Genomic DNA, 6,844 nt, shown 5'->3' with positions numbered 1-6,844 from the left:
TTTACTTAATGGAGAAAATACTAAAGGCAAAGGCTTTACCGGAACTCACGTGGCAAAGGGGCATTCATTTATGGATCTGTTGTTTTCTGAACAGAGTGTTTTGGGGAATAAGCTGGGAAGGAAGCGTGCCCTAACTCTTTGACAAGCTTTGACAAAGAGTCATCGGACTCGGAACGTTAGCTCTTTTCTCTCCCTATAGATGCTGCCAGACTTGCTGAGATTTTCCAGCATTTTCCCTTTCGTGCCCTAACTCTCTGTCTCCCTGCCTTCCCTGAAAATCCATGTGCGGATAACAACCTATAGTCAGGGAATCCTCACCTGAGGGAAACTTGTCTTTGTTTGGAATCCTGAAAAACTGAGATGAGAAGAATTGATTCCGCTCTATACATGCTTCCCCACCGAAGCTCCTTTGGTGAGAACCTCCGGACCTCTACTGGGACCAGCAGCTCGTCTTCACATGAGGAATCTCCAGATCAACAGCATCGAAACCCTTGTGCTTTTCTCTTTTCGACAAAATGATCAGAGGAGCCTCAGGCACAGAACGATCGTTTATTGACCAATGCGTTGGGAGAGCACAACTTCAGAGAAGGGCCTCCGCAACTGACTGCCACGGCATGAAATCAAGCAACATTTATACGATGCAGGTCACGTAGGCACAGATATTATTTATATTTGAGCACCATCTGGTTCAAACTTTACATTAAACAAGTTGCATGTGTGCAGCCAGGCAGAGCGAGTGTTATCATCACCTTTCTATGGATTCCTCCCCAACCTCCTTTCTTCGTGTTCGACCCAATGAATGTGTCTGGTCCCTAGGTTGATTTAGGAACACATGTTGTTAACCTTTATTCTGACTCCTTACAGATAGTATCTTACAAACAAGTTGTTAAGGTCACTATGAAGCAGTTAGCCTTAAAAGGTGTTATTGACTTGTTATCTTGACTCCTCACAGGCGTTGCTATCTCAGCATTCCATTAGTATTGTTCAAGTCCGTTTTGCCACAACAGCATATTAATACTTGACATCTTTGTGAAATTTATCATTTTTTAGTCAACTAGATTGTACTGCATTATATATAAGTCCAAAGGTTCCGAAGAATAATTGGTAATTGCCCTAATAAATTGTTGTTAATAAACCCTATTCATTTACAATCATAGAAACCCGACAGTACAGAAAGAGGCCATTGGTCCATCGAGTCTGCACCAGCCCTTTTCATTAACACGAAGAATGGAGGTTGGGGAGGAATCCATGGAAAGGTGATGATAACACTCACTCTGCCTGGCTGCACACATGCAACTTGTTTAATGTAAAGTTTGAACCAGATGATTCTCAAATATAAATAATATCTATGCCTACGTGACCTGCACCGTATAAATGTTGTTTGATTGGCAGAGTCAGTTGCAGAGGCCCTTCTCTGAAGTTGTGCTCTCCCAATGCATTGGTCACCCCACTTTTTGGACACTAAGGGGCAATTTAGTATGCCCAATCCACATAACTTGCACACCTTTGGACTGTGGGAGGAAACTGGAGCACTTGGAGGAAACCCACGCAAACACGGAGAGAACGTGGAAATTCCACACAGTCAGCTGAGGTCAGAATTTAACCCGGGTCCCCCCACAACACAAACATTATCCTTTCTTTTACAAAGCCTATCACCAAAGCACATCTCTTCAGAAACTCAATTTGTTTGTCCTTTGGTTGTTTGATTGTATGTGTATGCGTACGTGCTGGGGTATTTTTTTAAGGGATTGATAGTTATACATCCAAACTACAATTGTGTGTTAACTAGCTCTTGCAACATGTTTTAAGTTTTGTTTTATAATAAATCAATTATTCTGAACTTATAGAAAGAAGCCATGTTAAAGCTTCTTTTATTCTGTGTCTAACAGTAGCGAAGGTAAAAAATTGACCATTTTGGTGAGTGAATTGAACTATATATGGGGCAGCAGGGTAGCATGGTGGTTAGCATAAATGCTTCACAGCTCCAGGGTCCCAGGTTCGATTCCCGGCTGGGTCACTGTCTGTGTGGAGTCTGCACGTCCTCCCCGTGTGTGCGTGGGTTTCCTCCGGGTGCTCCGGTTTCCTCCCACAGTCCAAAGATGTGCGGTTAGGTGGATTGGCCATGCTAAATTGCCCGTAGTGTCCTAATAAAAGTAAGGTTAAGGGGGGGTTACGGGTATAGGGTGGATACGTGGGTTTGAGTAGGGTGATCATGGCTCGGCACAACATTGAGGGCCGAAGGGCCTGTTCTGTGCTGTACTGTTCTATGTTCTATAACCTGCGGAGTACTGGGGCTCGATGAGATGTTGCCACAATCCCCCTTTAGGGAGAGAGCTGACTGGTGGCGGTTTAATCTGAAGGTCACCACACCTCAGGTGAGGGGCAAGGTTGAGAAGGCAGAGCCTTAATGGATAACTTCAGCCGGTGCAGGAATTGAACCCATGCTGCTGGTGTTGGTCCGTGTCACAAACCAGAAATCCAGCCAACTGAGCTAACTGACCCCCGTCGATTTGGGATCTTTCAGTCCCACTGAAGTCAATGGCTAATTGCATTACTCGCTGGTCATGGGCCGGGGAACTCACCACAAGGGGGTCACATTTGTGGCCAAAGATGATGGAAAATGTATCAGACCTTTGATAAGAGCAAGAGGAGTGAGGGGAATGGTCCATTAATGCGTGGCCACTCTGCTCTCCCTGTTTAACCAATCAGACGTGACCACTCAGCTACTGGCTGCAAGTGAAGAATAAAAATGGTTTAATAGGCTGCCAATTATAGGAAGAAACTCACTACAATTCTGAAGAAACAGTTGTGGAACACTGCAATTTAACTCCAGCCCACACATGGGCAGCACGCTAGCATAGTGATTAGCACAATTGCTTCACAGCTCCAGCGTCCCAGGTTTGATTCCTGGCTTGGGTCACTGTCTGTGCGGAGTCTGCACATTCTCCCCGTGTCTGCGTGGGTTTCCACCGGGTGCTCCGGTTTCCTCCCACAGTCCAAAGATGTGCAGGTTAGGTGGATTAGCCATGCTAAATTGCCCTTAGTGTCCAAAAAAAAGGTTAAGTGGGGGTTACTGGGATAGGGTAGCTAGGTGGGCTTGAGTAGGGTGCTCTTTGTAAGGGATGGTGCAGACTCAATGGGCCGAATGGCCTCCTTCTGCACTGTAAATTCTATGATTAGTGTTTGTGTTTCTCTTCCCGCCACTCAGCAGTGCACAAGGCAAACTTCCACCTTATCCCATTGCAAGATTTTTTTCTGGAGCAGGTCCTTAGCAAACTAGAGCTTGAGGGGTGCCACTCCACATCAAGAATGGCTGAGCAGGATACTTTCCCACTCTGAATACCTGCCATCGATGTGTTTGGAAGGATTTTGCAGGTTGACACCCAACCTGTTTGGCCACATTAAGAACGCCCCTTCCTTGGTCAGCAAGTCCTGAGGTGGGACTTGAACCCGGAGCTTCTGTCTCAGAGGGTTCAAGGGTCAGTCCTGGTTTTGGGGTTGAGCAGACGCTGAGTTCTGGCAAGCTTTCCCAGATTTGAACCCACCCACAGACTCCACTCCCATGCTCAAATAGGAGGTCCAGGGAGTGTGGGAACTTGGACCTGGTGATCTCACACTCCTGACTTGGAACTATATCAGTTTTGTTCATCGTCGCTGGGTCAAAACCCTGAAACTCCCTTCCTAACAGCACTGTGGGTGTACCTACACCTCATGGACTGCAACAGTTCAAGAGGTGGTTTACCACTATCAGGGCAATTAGGGATGGGAAATAAATTATTTTGATCCAAGCAGCACTCACAACCCATGGAAGATTTTTTTTTAATCACGAAAGTGTGAATGTCTATTGCTGTTTGTGGGGGGGGGGGCGGTTGCTGTGTGCAATGTAGCTGCTGTATTTTTGACGTTGCAGCAGTAACATCACTTCAATAATCAGTTCACTGGGCTGCGCGGTACGTTGAGACATCACAAGGACATGAAAAGGTGCTTAGAAATGAAAGTATTTCTTCGGAAACCAGCAGAGCTCAAGATGGACTGAGTAAATTATTCTGCCTATGCTGGGCCGGAGCTATATTTAGAAGGTGAAGTAAAATGCCTAGTACTTGTCTGTGAAATCCTGATTCACGCATTACTCCGATTGCTACCCACACACAAGGAAAGAAATATCACACTTCACCAAAGAAATACAAGTAAGCATATCATCACAAAGTGCGATTTGAGGTTGTAATTAAAAAGTCTCAAAGGGGCCACACTCACGAGGATTTATAATTTTTCATCACCATTTCTATCTTGTCTCTGATTCCAATGGGAAAAGCTGCAGCCAATTTTAGAAAATTGAAACCAAGCACTGAACAAAACTAGGACGACTGAGGCATTCTGCTCCTGGAGCGATTATAATTCACAATATCCTGTATGTTGAGAATTCTCATTATTCCAAACGTTCAGCATTAATTGAAGCATTAATTTAATTACAAAGACCAAAGCAGATATATTTCCAATTGACAACGTGCCAAGGATAAAGGATGAGCTTCTCCGGCTGCTTTGCACTCGGCGTAGCTCCTGTTATGTCGGGGGAATTCCGGGAGAGGCCCGGATTCGTGCCGGGCATTAAACAGTTTCCAATGGTCTCGGCCTGCTCTAGCTACCGTGATCGGGATCTCGCCCAGAAAGGGTGAGGACCTGGTCAGAGCTCACTTGCATCCATTTTAATCTCATTGCTGAGATTAAAGTTGAATGCAGCAGCCACCCAGTATGCTGCCCTGCCCACAGCGGGCGGGCATCCAGGTGCAAAGCACGACAGATGTTGAAAAGTGGGGAGCAGAAGCCAATGGAATCCGAGGGCAAGCAAGAAGGTGAGAACCATGTGTAGGCTTACCTCCATGGGCACAGCAATGCTGGCCAGATGCCACGGGGAGGTGGCGGGGTCCTTCAAGGGAGCTGAGGGTTGGAGGACTGGGTCTGGTCTGGAGGGGGCCAGGTAGGTCTCCCCCAGGATGCGGGTTGCTTGGGGCCTATGAAACCTTGAAGCCTGCTTTCTTTTCTGTTTAACCCCTATAACAGGGGAAAGCACAGCGGCAGCCTGTCTGTCCTAAAATCCTTTCACATGACAGAGTCATCTGAAGCTTGTCCCTTGGAAAAGCTTTTCACTCCCTGTGAAGTTGTTGCTCGTTCTGGGTGAGTGTGCTTTACACTCAACTTGGCTCTGTTTTATTCCTTAGCTCTAGAGTCGCCAGGTATGATACCGCCACAAGATTCAAGTTCAAGTTCAGACCAATAACTCAATACACCAGTTAGTAAGTTCAAACAAGACACGTTTATTATAATACAGTTATTTACTACTTATGCACATAACACTGAAAGACTAGTTTAATCCTACCACTAACAGGCCAATACTTATCTGGATAAGGGAACTGCCGGATCAGGGAACAATGGCCTCTTGCTTTGTCCTGGATCCGCAGGCTTCCAGTTGGTGTGGACTAAAGGGGTCAGGAGTGTCTACTCTCGTAGCGTGCGTTGTATGACACTTACTTGATGGCGGCTGCTGACCAGGCCTCTCCTTCTCAAGGTCTTCTGCTGCAAAGGTGTTCTGCAGGGAGGGCCGGCTGGTCAAGAAGAAAGAATCAGTCCTGGGACCTGACTTTTATAGGTCCCAGGGGCTTCGCGTCCTTCTGGGCGGACCCTCTATAAACTTGCAATCGATTGGGTCTCTTCCCAATCGATTGATTTGAACTTCCCCAATAACGGGGCTGTTCCTTGATCACTGGGCGGTTCCTTCCACCTTATTTGTGTCCTTTGTTTCAGACTCCACTGGCGCCGGGATGTCTGACCTTCTATAGAATGTAGCGATTGCAGTTAACTGTTGTGTCCATTGTGCCTGGAAATCACCGGGAATCGCTCACTTAATATGCGCAGCTTGTTAGTTACAATGCTGTCTGGTTTCTTTAGCAGCTAGAATACAGGGGATTCTGCAAACTGCTTGTCTCTTTGCCAATGTCCATTTTTCCCTGTAACCTTTGCGTTCTTCCATTTTGTGTGAGGTAGTGGCCAACCCAGGTGGCTACAAAGTTTCAATAGTTTCTGCGGTTTCACTGTTGCAGTATGCCTGCTTTTATCCCTTTGTACTTGCTTGATTATATTCCATTTCACACCCCATTGACTTTTACAAGCCTCTTGATTGACAGCTGAAGGCTCTTTCAAAGGAGGGGTTAGCTTTGTTTGTTTTTGTAGCATTTACTAACAGTTTATTAACGATGAAGAGCTTCCTCTTTTAAGAAGATGCTGTGTCTGACGGCATTTTATTCACAGTGGGTCTTTTTCAACCTCTTATGTTTGAACAGCGTGCCTGTGCTGGAGTTAGTTTTCTGCCATAGACGTAGCTGGCACCGCTCAGTAATTAAAGTCCAAGGGTTCGATTGCATAAATTGGAACCCCCAGCCGGGGAGTAGGGTATGAAGCAATTCCTGGGGGGAGCTGGAGTTCCCGAGGAAGGGTGAGGAGTTGGTGGAGGGTTTTGGAAGCTCCAATGGGGCTTGGGGATGTTATAGACAGGTTGGGGGCGATGCAATCGGGTAAGGCCCCAGGACCTGATGGATAGCCGGTTGAGTTCTATAAAACGTTTTCCGGGTTGCTAGTGCCTCTCCTGGTAAAGGCTTCTAATGAGTCCAAGGAGCTGGGGGTGCTCCCCCCAACGTTATCGCAGGCATTGATCTTCCTTATTTTGAAGCAGGATAAGGATCCAGAGAGTTGTGGGTCGTATAGACCGATCCCTCTGTTAAATGTGGATGTTACATTGCTGGCAAAGATCTTCGCCACGTGCATAGAGGATTGTGTTCCGGAGGTTATAGGA

This window comes from Scyliorhinus canicula, chromosome 16 (genome assembly GCF_902713615.1).
Source record: "Scyliorhinus canicula chromosome 16, sScyCan1.1, whole genome shotgun sequence".
NCBI classification, from domain to species: Eukaryota; Metazoa; Chordata; class Chondrichthyes; order Carcharhiniformes; family Scyliorhinidae; genus Scyliorhinus; species Scyliorhinus canicula.
The sequence above is the reverse complement of the archived record's forward strand: the minus strand, read 5'-3'. Positions refer to the sequence as shown.